Source organism: Equus asinus, chromosome 28, assembly GCF_041296235.1.
Source record: "Equus asinus isolate D_3611 breed Donkey chromosome 28, EquAss-T2T_v2, whole genome shotgun sequence".
Lineage (NCBI taxonomy): Eukaryota > Metazoa > Chordata > Mammalia > Perissodactyla > Equidae > Equus > Equus asinus.
The window spans coordinates 22,925,585-22,944,248 of NC_091817.1; the positions used below are offsets into that span (position 1 = coordinate 22,925,585).

An 18,664-nucleotide genomic window follows, 5' to 3' on the forward strand; every position below is an offset into this window, starting at 1 on the left:
GAGAGGACATTAGCAGTGGTGCAAGGTGGGTTTGTGGGCTTCTTGGGGAGGTCATTTGGGCTGGTTGGGTGAATAGAGGATCGAAGGCTTGAATGCCAAGTGAAGGTAAGCTGACTCTCATCTTGGACAATGGGGAGCCATTGAAAGGCTTTAATCCTGGAAATGACAGCATAAAAAAGGCATTTCTGAAAGTAGAATCCAGCAGAAGCAGACAAGCCATTGGAGAGGCCAAGAGGATTTCTCTGAATAGGAACCTCCCAGGCACTCACTGGAAGGGTGGAAGGTGAGCTCTCTTTTCCCAAGATGGCTAAACTCGCTGTGTGTCAAAGCTTTTGGCCTTTTGTGCTCCCACAGGCCTCAACGAGAATAATGACATAAGTGTCTCCAAAGTGCTGGACTGCACAAAGTTTGCTGGATCACAGGATCTATTGATGCTGTTCTCAGTTCTCACTTTAAAAGGTCATGGAAACCATGGGAAAGTTGTAACCCTCTGAGATCTCCCAAATCATTGTCTTTTCTGTCCTACTTGTCTACTTGTCCTTCTGTACCAGCAGGTCGGGAGCACATTGGGGGCAGGCACAAGAGTGTGTGGGAGGGTGAGTCAGTCCACGGTAACAGATCCCATCACAGGGTTCCAAGGGCCTTTCAAGTTCATACATATAAAATGTCATTTCAACATCCCAATGAGCATGAAAATCAAGACGTTTAAAGTAAACCCAGATACTCAAATTGTCCCTATCAAATTGGCAAGGATTTTTATCGTTATTATTTTAGTAGTCGTGGCAAGTATTGGAAATGATATCAACCCTGATATCAGTTTCCCCACATTAAACCCAGCATATATGGGGTTAAAACCAAAACACTCATTCCCTGCCTACTCTCTGGCTTCCTGGCTCCAGAATCCACTATCCTCCATGGAGACAGACACCGTCAAGGACAGGCACCTGGACTATCTCCTCCCGCAAAGAGATACGGGCTGGTGGGAAAGCTGCTGACCAGCAAGGTCATGAGCTCCCTCCTCTCTGCAAGTGTCTCAAGGCCAAAGACAGGCTGGTGCGAAAGCTCTGACCAGCAGGGCCATATGCTCCCCCTCCCCTACCTAAAACCCCAAATAAAAACCCTTCCTTTTAGCTTTTCGGGGAGTTTGGGATTTGAGCATTAGCTGCCCTCTCTCCTTGCTCAGCGCTGTGCAAACGATAAAAGTCCTACTTTCTTCCACCACACCCGGTGTCAGAGATTGGTTTGCTGCGCAACGGGTGAGTGAACTCACTTCAGGTTTGGTAACAATTGGGCGACCCAGATGGGACTGTGTCCTAGGTGGATGTCTGGCCTGTGGCACACTGGCCTCTGGCTAAAGGTCTCTCTTGGAAACTGTCCTGCAGCTGCCTGAGCCCCTTGTCTCAGGGACAGCCCCAAGTGGCTGGCTGCTAGCCAGACATTGTTGGCACACTGCACTTTTGCTTTGGTAGTGGAAGAAACTAGGTTTAGGACTTAGGAAGACGTCTCTTGTAAGTAGCTGGTAGTTTTTGTTTTTGTCTTTGTGTTAACCTTTTCCAACAGGACCGGCCGGAAATAACGGGTACCTTGGCAGCCCTCTGGGCTCCGTTTGTTTTGAAGTCGCTGCGACGCCCCGGCCAAATTTTGGTAAGTCCCCCGGGTGTGCACAACCAAGGTCCCTTGTCCTTGCTCATTTGGGAAGATCTGCATAGCGGATCTTCATTTGTTGGGCACCCACCGAGTGTAGGACACGGACTAAGCTGGGACTGGAAGCACTTTGGTTTTTGGGTTTGGTCTTTGTTTTGGCTTCCGTTTGTGGCCGAGGGTATTTGGGAATGCGCGCTTGTTTGGTGTTTGTTGTTGTTGTCTGTTTGTCTGTCCTTTTAAAAGTGTTAACATGGGAGATGCTGCATCTATTCCACCTAAGAGCCCCTTGGGAAAAACTGGCTGATGGTCGACCTAGAGCTATAAGCCAATGTCTAAAGAGGGATGATTTTCTTTTGTAACACCACATGGCCACAATATTCTTTAGACCTCGGAAAGAAAAAAATGGCCAAAAGATGGATCCTCGAGTTGGGAAACTTTTTAGAGGGCTCTTATGATCAACAACTGTTTTATTGGTACCTACGAAAAGACCAAATTAAGAGGAAACTATAATGACTAGTCTTAAGAACTTAATCAAACTTGGGGTCTCAGCTTCTCGTAGCCTTACAGATGCTAATAAGAATGCTAAGTTAACAAAGAGAAATTAGAAAGGGAAGAGTCACAGGACTCGTCCCAATGGGATAAATGGAACAGATATGAATGAAGTTAAAGCAAAGGTTGTAATAAAACACTGCCTAAGGTTGGATGGGCTAAGGGGACCCCCCTATTGGCTCCCCAACATTAGAGGACATCAGACAAACCTGTTCTATTTACCCCAGTTTGAAAAATGTAAAAGGTCAGGAGGCAAAAATCAGAGTGAGAAACCTGACCAACAATTGTTTGGGGCAACAGTTAGGCTACTAAGATTAATAAGACTATAAAAATTGAAGTGTTTAAGCTAACATTATATGAAGAGGTTATGTCAACATTGCCTGGATGTTTTCTTTGGGAATAAATGTTATGTCTAACTGGGATGCTTCCACTGAACAATATTGTAATACCAAAACTTGTTAAGAGAATTCTAATGTAAGTTATAATTAAAAGTATAAGGGTTAGTAAAACTAAGATAAAGTTTTGTAAAAATTGATCTACTTAAACGAGCCAATTACAGTTCACCCTAACTGATGTATGCAATTGGAAAAGCCAGCCAACAACCGGGAGCCTGTTTTAATCTTTTGAGGCTTCTAAATAAAATTAAAAATACTTTACTGCCTATTTAAGAGAAAATAATTAAATAATTAAACATGCCAGCAGCCGAACCCAAATCTGCTGCTTTTGTCTATCTCTTGCTAAGCTTCCCAGCAAGCTGAGCTGAGCTTCAACTCCCCCAAAATGTATGATCTAAAATTGAACAAGTAAAAATAAGTAAACTTCTGAGATAATTTAGAATTGTAATGACCATTCTGAAAACCTATTTCAGAAGAGGATTCAAAATCTTTCATAATGGAATGCAGTCTTTAATGAATAAGCAAAAACTTCTGAGAGACAAAGTTATTTAACATGATATAAAATGATCTTTGATGAATGAAAGCCTGTTTAAGTTTGCTGGTTTCATTTAAAAATGAACATGTCTTCAAAGTTATCAGCATTGGCTATAATGCAGACATACAGCCTGGGTTTACTGGTCAAATGAGCTCATGTCACCTCTGTTACAAAATTTATCAGCAAAACTCATAACTCTGTATAATAGCTAATTTTGTTTAATGTCTCATGGAGGTTTTGTAGACAATCTAAATATAATTGTTAAGAACAGGTAAACTAAATAAATGTAAAAAATAAAAGTTTTTGGAAAAACTTTTTAACAATAATTATATATATATGTATAATAATTATATTATGATATATGTACTTAAAACAACTGAGGATGATAGTTAACTGCTATAATGTCACATGAAGTTTTGAAGAGTAATTGTTAAAACTGGGTAAGAGTTTTAAGTACAATAATTATGTTTTATAGTCTGCGTACTTAACAGCTTCCAAAATCCTTTTGGAAACTTAAATTTTATAGCTTTACTAAGTTAAATTAAATAATAACACTTTATTGGGTATCTAGGTCATTTCCACATAAGATAAAATATTAAAGGTTAACTACTAAGCATATAATTGTCTGCCTTTGGTTTCTTATATCAAAGAGACTAAAAAGTGCTTAGGTTTATTAATAAACATGTTATATGTATGCTGAGAAATTTTCTATAAGAAAACACATATTTCTAAAAGGTCTGTATACAAAGAAAGTAAAATATATGTTTTCAGCAAAAAGATATAAAGAATGGAAATATTTTTGTTTCTTGAGTTGAGAAAGATAAATTTGTCCTAAAGTCCTGGGACAAATTCTGAATGTAAAAAAGTAACCAAAGATTTGTAAAAGTAAGGCCCTAAAGAGTTTTAGGTACGGTCAAGTTGTCCAGGATTAAAGTAAATCCAATTAAGTAAATAAACTTATATGTCAAAAGTAAACTGGTACAAAATTAAAACTTGGTTTCCTCTTTCTTAAAAGGTTAATTTTCCTAAATTTTTAATCTTTTCTTGACAAAAAGATTATAGAAAGGCTTTCTTGACTATTTTAACTCTGTTTCCCCTTGACTGTTTCTGTTGTCACTTTGAATAGATACCTGAACATGGTTTTACAAGTGAACTTTGTTTCCTATCTGAACAAATGCTTTAAAGTTTTTAATATTTTTGACAAGCTTCCCCCCTGACAGAAATATTCAAGTATTGAATAAAAGCTTTCTTTTGACCTGGAAGAGGAGAGAAGGTTTCTCTGGGGATTTTCAGAGGGTCCCTGGGACTTCTTGGAGAATTTTGCTCTCTTCCTATAAGAAAAGAAAGCTAAACTAATAAGGCTTATTTTGTATGTTAAATTACATGAGAAGCATTCTCAAATAAGTAATGATAAACTTTCTTAAATGATATTACGTAAATGAGTGTTATTGATATAAATATTTTAAAAATTATCTGACCTGTTCTGATTGTCAGCTATAATCCTGGTTATTATCTCAAAATGCTATATATCACAGACATGGTCAAATGCCTTTGTCAATTACCATTTTTGAATGTTTTGTTATTTATGAACAATGGCTATTTTACTTTGATGTTTTTGCAAATACGTTTCATCTGCAGAGAAATTCATGGAAAGGACTCTGACACTCTAGAATACAGGTTTCCAATAAACGTTCAGATTGTAAAACCAAACTGGGTAAAAATTACAGAACTCCAACAGAGAAACTGATGACCTCACAAACTGCTGACAGAAGATTAAGATCAAGAACCAATTACACAGGACAGAATAAACTGATAGGGATGATTGTAATTTTTATGACTTTTTGATTGAGATATTGCTGATTTTTGATATTTTGCTTTTTTTTAGAGTTAAGAAAACCTTTTCCTCTATTCCCTTAAAGAACTATGACTTACAGCAATTTATAAACAAAATTGAAGCATTTATCTTTTCCTCCCTATGTGAGCCCTCCAAAATGTAAAAACCCCTGATGAGTAAGTATTCTTATTCTTATGGCAATTTGGTTGTTTGCATAAGTCCAATAAGAATCTGTTCTTCTGTTAACAGGACACAATTGGAAACACTGGTTATATTACCAAGGCTTTGACTGGAACATCATATTTGAAAAAACATACAGGCTTGGATATAACAAGACAGCTTTTTGAGGAATGAAGGTTGACATTCTGGAATAAAGCCACTTGGAAATATTGGCCTGGTACTGTGCTTATGGATTCTGTAACCTGATAAGGTTGAGCAAAGAATGTCGTTCCCTCTGGCAGGTACAAGGAACCTCAATATTTTGGGGAACCTCGTGAAGAGAGGAATTCACCCAAATCTGCAGGTGCTGAAGGCAGAAGGTGATAACAGGTCCTTTGCTTGGCTTTCCTTGAGAGACCTTTAAAGTTCAACCTGAGATTCCTTATAAGCTTCCAGCAAAGCAGATTAAAAAAGAGCCTATATGGTCAACTACTATTCTTGCTGTACTTATGCAAATAATTATGCCAAATTTATTAAAACTAAACATTGTGCAAACCAGTTAGTCTCAATTTGGCTATGTCTAGTGAAATTGAGGGTGATTTTAGGGAGGAAGATTATGTTTCAATAGAAACTATAATACATGTTTATAGATATTAGATTTTAATTTTTTCGATTATCTTTGAAATTTTGTTTCACTTCTGTTAACTGGACTGGACCTTGAATTCTTTTAGTCTCCTGAAATATCCGGCTAAAAATCTCCAAACTAACATTTTCAGGGCTTTTCCCCATTATTTTTATTTAGAGTCATTGAAAACTAAATCTGTCCTTTTCCTAAAGCTTTACAAACTGAAGCTGGAGGACCTAATATAAACTTAAAAGAGATTCATGTCTACTGCTGTGTAAGCCACTCAAAAGTCTATCTGAGTGCCCGATGACACCATCAGAGACATTTCAAACTGCAAAAGGTGCTTCGACCCTGACTTCTAGGAATCTTGATTGGCTGCCCCCTGGCTCAGAAACTGGTTTATAATTTGCTCCGATCATTAACCTTGTTTTTCTCTTTTTGTTTCTCTAGAAAAACTTCGTATTAAATACCTGGTTACCTACTTACATGATATAGGCCTACCTTCAGGAGCCCACCAGCATCACTGCCTTATTAAAAGACTGGTTCAATGAGATGAAACAACCTATGCCCCATTTCAGCAGGAAGTAGCTAGATCGGTCACCACCCCAAATCCCTCAAGATTGAGGGATGGACATAAAATAGGGGGGGAGTTGATATCGACCCTGATACCAGTTTCCCCACATTAAACCCAGCATATATGGGGTTAAAACCAAAACACTCATTCCCTGCTTACTCTCTGGCTTCCTGGCTCCAGAATCCACTATCCTCCATGGAGACAGACACCGTCAAGGACAAGCACATGGACTATCTCCTCCCGCAAAGAGATACGGGCTGGTGGGAAAGCTGCTGACCAGCAAGGTCATGAGCTCCCTCCTCTCTGCAAGTGTCTCAAGGCCAAAGACAGGCTGGTGCGAAAGCTCTGACCAGCAGGGCCATATGCTCCCCCTCCCCTACCTAAAACCCCAAATAAAAACCCTTCCTTTTAGCTTTTCGGGGAGTTTGGGATTTGAGCGTTAGCTGCCCTCTCTCCTTGCTCAGCGCTGTGCAAACGATAAAAGTCCTACTTTCTTCCACCACACCTGGTGTCAGAGATTGGCTTGCTGCGCAACAGGTGAGCGAACTCACTTCAGGTTCAGTAAAAGAAATATATGGGAAAAAATAAAAACCTTCACCAATGATGAAAGATAAACTGGTACAGGCATTCTTAGGGGGCAATTTGGCAAAATATATCCAAATACAGTCATCCCTGGATATCCTTGGGGAGTTGGTTCCAGGATCCCCTGTGGATGCCAAACTCTGTGGATGCTCATGTCCTTTTGTAGGCGCTCTGTATCCACAGATTTTGCACTTCGACATTCAACCAACCTCAGATCATCAACATAGAACTCCATCGGCGGGGCTGGCTCCGTGGCTGAGTGGTTAAGTTTGCGTGCTCCGCTGCGGCGGCCCAGGGTTTGGATCCTGGGCACGGACATGGCACCGCTCGTCAGGCCACGTTGAGGCCGTGTCCCACATCCCACAACTAGAAGGACCTGCAACTAAGATATACAACTATGTACCGGGAGGGGGGGTGGTGGGTTGGGAAATAAAGCAGAAAAAAAAAAAAAGAACTCCATCGGCAGTTGGTTGAATCACTGCATACAGACAGCTGACAGCACTTAAAGGGGGAGAGCAAAAGGTGCTCTCCGTTGCCCCAGCCATTGTCCCTCCAGGAATAATTCTAAATGAGCCTAAAGATGTGCATGTATCAGATGGTTCACCTCAGTGATATTGACAGTAGTAGGAACAATGAATTAACCTGAGTGACCAACAATAATAAATGGTTAAATAATTTATTAACTATTCCTACTATGGGATGTTATGTAGCTGTCAAAGTAGATACATATATACTATTGTTTCTAAATGTTCATTAAAAATTCAGTTGGCCATTTCCTACTAAAGAAAAAGGATTGGACATTGCATTTATTTTCACTCTCTACGCAAATTCATCTAGAAGGACAGTAAAATAAAGTCTTTAAAGGCACAAGCCCACAGGGAATAAACAGAATGAAAGCATTTTGGAAGCTGGAAGATGGACAGAGCAATGATGACTACTTTCTGAGGAGGGAAAGTAACAGTCAAGGCACAGGGAGGAGGGAGCCCACACACACACATGGATTCAAGGCAGAGGCAGCAGAAAACTCCCTGGATTGAGAGCTGCCAGGTACCTGTGGAAGTGGATGCAGGCATCCCTCACCTACGCACACGGCGAGGACAGCTCTCCCCTCTGAGACCCACCCCCAGGCCACAGTCCCCACAGGTGCTCTGCCTCTGCCAGGCCTGGAACTGGATTGAATCCCGGGAATCTGATCACCTGATCACAGCAGAGTATCCGAAGGGCCTTGGCATAATCAACATAATGTGATTTCTGTCCAGAGATCTGAGTGTCATAAAGAAGGTCCCTGAAGTCTCAGGACATTGCTGCAGTGACAGTGACCCCTGAAGAAGCCGGTGTCTGGTCACCTACCTAGCAGTCATGATGGTGGACAAGGTTGTTTCTGCCCTTATGTTACTAACTGACCATCAGTGGTCCACTTTTCCCATTCAGTGGCTTATTTTCAGGAATGCAATTTTGTAAATCAATTGTTGCCTATAGTAAAACTAAACAAAGAAAGGTACACTAATTAATAAGAATAAAAGTGTAGAGACTTTCAGAAAATACCAAGTCTTGACAACAATAGAGAACAGCTGGAAATCTCTTACTCTGCTGAGAGGAGGGCAAATTTGTACAACCATGCTGGAAAACTTTTTGGAGTGTCTACTGTAAAGTTGACATCTGCAACCCCTGTGACCCAAGAAAGCCACTTGTAAGTAAATATCCAAGAGAAATGCATACACACAGTCACTAAGTGACATGTTCTAGAATATCCAAGGGAACTCTTCATAAAAACCTAAAACTGGAAACCATCCAAGTGCCCAACAGCAGTAGAATAGATAAACTTATGTCACATTCACACAAATAACGACTATCCAGCAATGATAAAAGAACAAACTACAAGCACACACTGTATGGATGAGTGTCATAAACATGATGTTGAGGGAGAGAAGCTGCACAAAAGAGTACATGATTCTGTTTCTATGAAGTACAACACCCAGAAAACTGAAATATACTGATAGAGGTCAGGGTAGTGGGTACCTTTGAAGGTGATGGTGCAGGAAGAGGGGTGGTGGGCATGGCCTGGAACTGAGCTCAGGATGGAATCTGGGATGCTCATCATATTCTTTGTCTTGATCTGGATGCTGCTATACAGGCATGATCAGTTAGTGAAAATTCATAAAAATTACTGCTTTGTGTATTATATTCACTTAAAAAACTCAAAAATTTGTACCAGTCTTAAGAACTTACTGTTTAATAGAGGAGAGAATACTGTTTTGGACAAAGTTACTGAGAATTTTATAAATCATAGCAATAGAATACAATATAACAAGTCAAATGTGCAATTATTTGATTCTGGACTTTATAGCATGAGATACACAAATCCAACTTAACCTTACCTAAAGCATATATTGAGTACATTGGCTCTCATATTTGAAAAGTCTAGGAGGTAAATTGAGCTTCAAATGTAATTTTATAAAAGGGCACAGGTAGATAGATGATAGATGGATAGATAGATTGATGGATAAATGGACAGATGATGGATGGATGGATGGATGGGTGGGTGGATGGATGGAAGGTCAGCTAGACTGGTAGATAAATTCATTATCAATCATCCCTCTGTAAAGAAAGAACTTTGTTGCCTACAGGTCAAGGTTTAAAAGCTGTTCCTCTAGGCCTCCAGGGTGTGTCCAGAAACCTTGCCAATATCAGCCACGATGCCCACTGGGCTGGGCCCCTCCCCACCACTGAACATTCATGGTCATGCTGACACCACACCTCTCCTGGCCTTTATCCTCCTATCCATCCTTTAAGTCCTAACTTCAGTTCCAGTTCATCCAGATAGACAGCAATATCTTTGCGAACAAATTCCCTTTTATTGGCCGGGAAAGTGCCAAGTTAGGTTATCTCCCCAGCCCCTCTTCCCTGGGAATAAGATGAGGCACACCCTTAACACAAACTTCCAGCAGAGCACAAGGGCCATGACCCAGTGGGTCTGTCTGAGCTGGGGGAAGGGAGGCTCACCCTGTAGATGTGTTACCTGGGGTGCGCCAGGCAGGGCAGCTTCCCAGGTGCAGGGCCTCAGCCCACCTCCCTCCCTCCCCACCTCTGCCCAGGGGAAGCCCCTGACTTGCAGCCAGGGCTACAGGCTCAGAGGGAGGCGAAGTGGGCCTCGGGGTGGGGCAGGCAAATTAGGAAAGAAAAAGACTGTGGGCCCAACCTCTGTTCTGCCTGTGAGTCTAGTCATTTCAGTCAGAATTTTCAGGTGATGGATTGTACGTTTCCCTTTTCCAGATGTTACAGGGAAAAGGGACAATGATGAATGGTACTGTTTGTAATTTAACTCTTTCCTATGGTTTTCTTCTCAGTTCAAGTTCTACAGTATCACATCATCAGTGCCCCAGGAGCCTCAGATGGAGAGCTTTTTTCCTTTGTATTGCTGTCCTCTGCTGGACATTACGGCACTCACAGGTAAAGACTGATTTGGGTGGTCTCCAAAATTTTGTTTTGGTTTGCTTTAACTGGTTCAGGCCCAAAGTCATTTGGAAAAAAACAAAAAGAAAGGGAAGGATTTTCTGTAAACAAATAAATTGTTTAATTTATAACAAGAGTGTAATTAAATATTTTATGTTTTACCATGATGAAAAAGCAGAGGTGAATTGTGAAATACATGCAGCCATGTTGCTGAGGAGGCTGAAGTGATGGGATGCTTTAGGGAAGTGAATGTGTAGAACACAGGAGAGAATTTACAAAGGGCGTGGATTTTGACCCGATCCGTCTTCTGCAATTCAGATGACAGATATACTTTTTAAAACTAAAAGTACTCATTCCCAAAGTTGCTCATCAAATTGTGCCTGTGAAAGTCCAGGAGCAGCTGGTGGCTAAAGAGATTGTGATGGATCCTCATCAGGCAGGTATGCAAGGCGATTTTTGGAAAATCCTCTAGCATCGTGGAAAATGCTTATGCCACACTGTTAATACTCAACAGTTCTTAATCAGGGTGGGCATTGAAAGCCTAAAAACTGAAAATGTAGATTTTCAGGACCCATCCCAGAAGATTCTGCTTCAGTTGGACTGGGGAGGGGCCTTGGTATTGGAATTTAGGAAATTCCTCCAAGTGAGTCTTCTCTTACAGCCCACAGAAAACCCTGAGTTCAATGAGAAAAAGCAGGACGCCAAGTGGCATTGATATTTCAACTTTAACTCAATAAAACATCTGATTGCATGTGGACGGGAACAAGGATGGAAGTAGGCCCTGTATCAGCATGACTTGGAAATATTATCCTTCTTTGCAAGACACCTATTTAAATTAGACCCATATTTGAGGATGCTGGGACTGTGAGAAGGATATAAATAATACACGTAATGCCATTGAAAATGATTATATTTTTTAAATGACTTCAGTGGTGTTTTTAATCTGTTGGTTTCTCCAAATATCAATGGAGACATTAATCTTCTGCAGCTGCAGAGGAAACTGAATTTCCAGCTTGTTTGTATGTGGTTTTGTCTCTCTTCCCAGAGCCATAAAGTGACCCATACATTGTGACCCTCCCCTCCCACAACCTCCTAAACCAGAGACAATCAACAGCTTTGGAGCATCTGCTGAGGGAGGCAGGCAGCGCGGCAGGAAGAGTCCTGCTCTGGAGAAACAAGAGACTCAAGGTCTGGTCTGGACTTGCTGCTAACTCAGTGAGTGATGCTGGGTGACTCCCTTCACCATTCCACAGATTACTGTAAAATGAGAGGTCAGGGGTCCAAACTTAAATACCTTCAGGGATCAGGTAATATCAGTGAGTGAAATAGGCCAGGCACAAGACAAAGGGGAACAGTGAGGATGGCGGAAAGTTGAGAGCTCATGCCTTTGTAAAAGGGGCAGCCACATCTCAGTTCCTGCAGATCAGTTGTCTCCGAGGATAGGTGTCACTGAGAATAGTTGTACAAGTGGTGGACTGCACAAGGGCACTATTTCAGAGGAGGTGTCGTTCACATCACTGATGTAGATGTTTACCAATGGCAGCTTCCTGGAAGATGTCTGTAGAGGGTTTACAGGAAAAGATGCCTTCTCATTGCACAAAGGTGCTGCATGGGCTGTCAGAAGCCCTGGTTACCATGTGGGAATGCAGCTCCAAGGTGTCCAGATCTTTTTTTCTGGAAAGCTGGAAATATGGCTGCTAATGTGAAGTTTCCCTAATTTAAATTTAGCTGGAAACTAATTCCAAAGCATTTTTGACATTGTGTGGGCTAAACAAAACAGTCCTGGGGGCTGGATTCAGGCTATGATTGGCGATCTCTGACCCAGATGACTGTAAATTACTGACATCCCAGAAACCCTCCTCCTCTGTGCTCCTCATTCTCTAGGATCCATTAAGTTTCAGATGTACCAGGTTGGGGAATTAAATGATGATGTGAAAGATCCACCATCCCTGCATCTTGTAGGTCCTCAGTGGAGGCACTAAACTCTGCCACACCCCTCCCCAAGGATACAATATTGTTTTCTTACTTGCTATCTTGGCCATTGGGTGGGTGCCTCCTGGATTCTGGCAGTTTCAGATGTTTCCATTTGACCTTCCATACTATGATAGCTCTTACTCCATAGACTAGAGACCCTATATTGGAGATTGATCTAATTTCCAAGTAGATCAAGCCCAAATTATGAACTTGAACGCTGGAGAAATGACCACTGGGTGGGGTCCATTGAGCCAGTGGATACACCATGAGCTGGACTTTAGCCAAGACTCCATTTATTACCTAGTCCCTTCAGGACCCTACTCTAACAAGGGGGGTCATAATAACACTTAAGTCTCCAGATATTAATGTCAATTCAAACTCTGTCTCCAGTAGTCTTGGAAATGCTTGCTCAGCACATAGTCACTCAAGTAAATAGCCGCAGGTCCTTTTGAAGAAGAACTAGGAAAATTGTGACAATATATGGTTGCCATAATGTTGCCCAGCCCCTCTTCCAAGGGACACAGTCCCCCACCCATTCAATGCTTTCCACATCTTAATATTGGCCCAGATCTCTTTCTCTCACCAGGGTATGGACTACATGAGGGGAGGGACATTTTGGAATTATCTTCACCATCAAAGACCAGTGTTGAGCCTGACTGAACAGGATTATAATAAATGTTAAATATAAAATTGTAAATATGATTCTCATGCAATTTGATAAAGAGGAATTTTAATAAAATGTGTACTTGAATTACCCAAACCCAGGAAAATACTCAAATCTGACAGCTATTATGACTATAAAGAGCCTCAACTGGATTTTGGTGGGCTAGTCTTAAAATGGAAACACCTTACAGACAAAACTATTCAACTGGATCTCAGAACCACGTGATAGTGACCTTCCAGGCAAGAATGGATCAGATGCACACTCACTAAAAGGAAATTTATTTGGGTGCCTCTGGTAGTGCATAAGCTGAGTCTGTGGAGGGTCCTGTAAGCACCTGGGTATGCTGGGCCTCCTTTATATATTCCATCAAGCTGAGAAGGAATTAAATCTATGAAAGGTAAATGACTATCATAAAGACATTACAGGGGCCAGCCAGGTGGTGCAGCAGTTACATTTGCACATTCTGCTTCAGTGGCCCGGGGTTCGCCAGTTCAGATCCCCAGTGTAGACATGGTACCACTTGTCAAGCCATGCTGTAGTAGGCATCAGACTCATAAAAGAGAGGAACATGGGTACAGATGTCAGCTCAGGGCTAATCTTCCTCAAAAAAAGAATAAAAATTTAAAAAAAAAAGACATTACAGAGTTTAGAGGGAAAATTGGAAAAAATGAGTGAAAAGTTTTAGAATTAAAGTAGAGAAATGAAAACTCTACAAGAAACCAAAGAAAAATCCTACAGCTGAAAACTACAGTATATTGAATAAAGAATCAATTGAGTAGGCTCCACAGAAAACTGAAGAAAGCTGAAGAAAAAGAAAATTAGTGATCTTAAGGACATGGTAATGGTAAGTTCCAAACTGAAGCACAAAGTGGAACAAAAAGGAATAAAAAGAGCATCAATAACATGAAGTACAATATGAAATGGTCTGACACGTGCATAATGAAGGCCAGAGGAGAGTAGAAGGAGAAGGAAGTAGCAGAACTATTTGAGGGATGTTGGTTAAAAAACTGATGAAAGACATCAACCTACATATCTAAGAATCTCCACAAATCCCAAATGGATAAACACAAGGAAAGATGTTACACCTTAGCACATCATAATCAATCATTGAAAACTCAAGTTAAAAAAATCTAACCAGCAGCCACAGAATAAAATACCCCTTGATTTTAGAGGAAAACAATGAGAATGATAGCTAGTTTTCTTAGAACAATGGAAGGCAGAAGATAGCAGAAAGATGAAAGTAAAAGCACTCTCCATCCAAAACTTTTTATCCATGGAAAATATCATTCAAGATGGAAGAAGAAATAAAGACATACAGAAAAGAAATGCAGAGAGAATATGTTATGGCTAGGCCCTTACTGCAAGAAAGGCTAAAGGATGTTCTTCAGGAGATGTGGGGTGCCATTAGAGAAAATGGTGCCATGAGGAATCTCAAGGGCCCATCATTCCACAAAAACAGTGAGGACACTGGTAAAAAAAAAAAAAAAACTGTAAGAGTCAACTTTATATGAACTCTGGAAATGAGTCAACGCTGTACATAACCAGGCGAACACTGAATCTAGAAAAAGGTGGCTGAATCTTGTAGGACAGCTTTGTGGCATGGTAACCTACTTTGCCACTCCCCCACCCCCCCATCCCCATCTCCATAGCAGTCCAGTGTCTCCTGAAGGACTAGTTCAAAAGACTTGCTTTTATTGAGGCTAAATCACAAGTTTCCCAACATGAAGAGGTGACTAATCAGAGGGCTTTTGTCAAAAACACTTAAAGACAAATGTATTAGCTGCTGCCACATGGGACAAAGCATATTAGATGGAGCAAACAACAGACAAACAGAAAAGTTTGAGAGGGAAAACTTGGGAGTGAGCTACTTCGGAGAATAAAGGCTTTGAGAGCTCCCACCTTGAGAATCTAAAAAGGCCATGTGTATGTCAAGGCGGAGGAGCACACTCAGAAGAGACCTGTAAAGATCCTAAGGTCTCACATATGTCTGACCTTCAGGCTCTCTCCAAATAACTATGAAGGCTACGACAGAGTCGTAAATTGCCCAGCTGAGTATTGAAGACATACCCCAACAAAGAGAGCACATCTGCAAAAACTAGGAATTGTGGTGGAGGGGAGATTGGTGCCATTGCTGTTCTAGGAATTTAAAGGAATCTCTTGTCAATTCACTAGCTGGCCACTAAGGTAGTCAAAGATTTCAGTGGCCACACAGAACAAACAATACAGGCTTCACCAAATTAGTTCATAAAAGTCACTACAACTAACAGCACCAACCACAAGCAGTAAAAACAAGCCCTATGTGTGTGACTTCCAGAGTTGCCACCTTATACTATTCAAGATCACCAGTTTTCAACAAAAAATTATGAGGCCAGCAAAGAAATAAGAAAGCACTGGCCATATACACAAGGAGATAAGAATTAATAAAACTTGTCCCTGAGGAAGAATGGACATTGGATTTACCAGAAAAAGACTTTAAATGACTATTTTAAATATGCCCAAGAACTAAAGGAAAGTATGAACAAAGAACTACAGTGAACCACGAGAATGACATCTCATCAAACAGAGAAGAGCAATGAAGACTTAGAAAGTTTTAAAAGGAATCTAACAGAAATGCTGGCATTGAAAAGTACAATAACTGCAATGAAAACTTTACCAGAGGGGTTCAACAGCAGATCTCTGTAGGCAGAAGAATAAGTGAACTAGAAGATAGGTCAACTGAGATTACCTAATTCAAGGAGCAGAAAGCAAAGAGAATGAAGAAAAATAAAGCCTACACTGTGGCATTTCATCAAGAATCCCAGTGTAGAATATGTAATAGGAATCTCAGAAGGAGAGCAGAGAGAGACAAAGGGACAAAGAGTAATTGAAGAAATAAAAGCAAAAAATTCACAAATTTGATGAAAGACATGAATTTACACATCTAAGAAATTCAACAAGCCCCAAGAACTATTAACTCAAGTCAAAGACAAAGAGAGAATCCTGAAAGCCACCTGAGAGCAGCAACTCTACACAGACAAGTTATCACCAATAAGATTCATAGCTGCTTTCTCATCAGACACCACAGAGGCATTAGAATGACATGTTCAAAGTACTGAAAGAAAAAAACCCTGTGAGTTAAGAATTCTACATCCAACAAAATTGTGCTTCAAAAATGAGAGATAAATTAAGACATTCCCAGAAAAACAAAAACTAAGACCGGTTTTCACTAGTGTATCAGTGCTACAAGAAATGCTAGAAGGAGTTCTTCTGGCAGAAATAGACAGTAACCTAAACCCAAATGAAGAAATAAAAATCACTATACCAGCGGAAAGGGGGGTGGGGGGTGGGCACCAAAGGGTGAAGTGGTGCACCTACAACGTGACTGACAAACAATAATGTACAACTGAAATTTCACAAGGTTGTAAACTACCATAATCTTCAAAAGAGTAAAAAACATCAGTAGTACAGGTAACAACATAGGTAAGTTTAAGAGTCAGTACTAATGTACTTGTGGTTTGTGACGCCTCTTTTTATATGACAAAATAAAACAATAATTATAACTGATATTAATGGACACAAAATGTAAAACGATACAATTGTTCACAAAAATGAAATGAAGGGATGTAGAGCTATAGAGGAGAAAAGGTTTCAGACACTATTGCAACTGACTTGGTATGAATCCAAAGTAGATTGTTGTAAATTCAGATATTAAGTGTAATCCCCAAAGGAATCAGTAAAGAGTAATTGGAAAATATTCAGGCATAACTCACTTTATTGTGTTTCATTTTACTGCACTTTGCAGATATTGCCTTTTTTGCAAATTGAAAGTTTCTGCAACCTTGCATCAAGCAAGTCTATTGGCACCATTTTTCCAACAGCATTTGTTTACTTCATGCCTCTTTGTCACATTTTGGTAATTCTTGCAATATTTCACAGTTTTCCTTACTATTATATTTGTTATTGTGATCTGTGATTAGTGATATTTGATGTTACTACTATAATTGTTTGGGGGTGCCTTGAATAGCTCCCAGATAAGATGGTGAATTTAATCAATAAAAGAGTGTTCTGACTGCTCCACCGACCGGATATTTCCATGTCTCTCTCCTCCTTGGCGTCCCTCTTTCCTGAGACACAGCAATATGGAAATAAGGCCAATTAATAACCTTGCAATGACCTCTAAGTGTCCAAGTGTAAAACAAGAGTCTCATATCTCTCACTTTAAATCAAAAGCTACAAATGATTAAGTTTAGTGAGGAAGGCATGTCAAAAGCCGAGATACGATGAAACTAAGCTTCCTGCACCAAATAGTTAGACAAGTAGAGAATGCAAAGGAAAAGTTCTTGAAGGAGATGAAAGTGCTACTCAAGTGAACACATGAATGACAAGAAAGTAAAACAGCCTTATTGCTGATACAAAGAAAGTTTTAGTGCTCTGGATTGAAGATCAAACCAGCCACAACAGTCACTTAAGCCAAAGCCTAATCCAGAGCAAGACCCTAACTCTCTTCACTTCTATAAAGGCTGAGAGAGGTGAAGAAGCTGCAGAAGGAAAACTTGAAGCTAGCAGATGTTAGTTCATCAGGTGTAAGGAAAGAAGCCATCGCTATAACAGAAAAGTGCAAGGGGAAGCAAAAAATGCTGATGTAGAAGCTGCAGCAAGTCGACCAGAAGATGTAGCTATAATAATTAATGAAAGTGGGTACACTAAACAACAGATTTTCAATGTACATGAAACAGCCTTATATTGGAAGATGATGCCATCTAGGACTTTCACATCTAGAAAGGAGAAGTCAGTGTCTGGCTTAAAAAATTCAAAAGACAGGATGACTCTCTTGTAAGGGGATAATGCAGCTGGTGACTTTACATTCAAGCCAATGCTCATTTACTGTTCCAAAGATCCCAAGGCCCTTAAGAATTATGCTAAATCTACTCTGCCTGTGCTCGATAAATGGAATAACAAAGCATGGAGGAAAGCACATCTGTTATCAGTGGTTTACTGAATATTTCAAGCCCATTGTTGAGACCTACTGCTTAGGAAAAAAGATTGCTTTCAAAATATTACTTTCTGTGGACAATGCACCTGGTCACCCGAGAGCTGTGATGGACACGTACAATGAGATTGAGGTTATTTTCTTACCTGCTAACACAACACCCATTCTGCAGCCCATGAATCAAGGAGTAATTTTGCCTTTCAAGTCTTACGATTTAAGAAATACATTTTGTTAGGCTATGGCTGCCATAGATAGCGATTCCTCTGATGGGTCTGGGCAAAGTCAATTGAAAACCTTTTGGAAATGGTTCACCATTCTAGATGGCATTAAGAACATTCATGATTCATGGGAAGAGATCAAAATGGCATGGAAAGAGTTTGGAAGAATTGGATTCCAAGCCTCACAGATTACTTTGAGGGGTTCAAGTCTTATTGGAAGAAGTAACTGCAGGTGTGGTGGAAATAGCAAGGGAAATAGAAGTATTAGAAGGGGAGCCTGAAGAAGTGGCTCAGTTGCCGCAATCTCATAATAAAACTTTGATGGATGTGGAGATGCTTCTTATGAACAAGAAAAGAAAGTGGTTTCTTGAGATGGAATCCACTCCTGGTAAAGATGCTATGAAGATTGTTGAAATGACAGCCAGAGATTTAGAATATGTCATAAATTTAGCCAACATATTAGCACACAGTTTGACAGGATTCACTCCA

General features: G+C 40.4%; 1 long non-coding RNA gene across 2 annotated transcripts; it reads left to right on the forward strand.

Moving 5' to 3' along the window:
- Positions 1-802: 802 nt before the first annotated feature.
- Positions 803-17,189, forward strand: LOC123281733 (uncharacterized). Of its 2 annotated transcripts, XR_011499120.1 has the most exons (4): positions 803-1,644; positions 10,245-10,347; positions 11,396-11,565; positions 12,911-17,189. It is a non-coding gene; the product is annotated as an uncharacterized lncRNA (long non-coding RNA). The 2 variants fall into 2 exon arrangements; XR_006521418.2 differs by having other exon boundaries at positions 11,396-17,189.
- Positions 17,190-18,664: the final 1,475 nt, after the last annotated feature.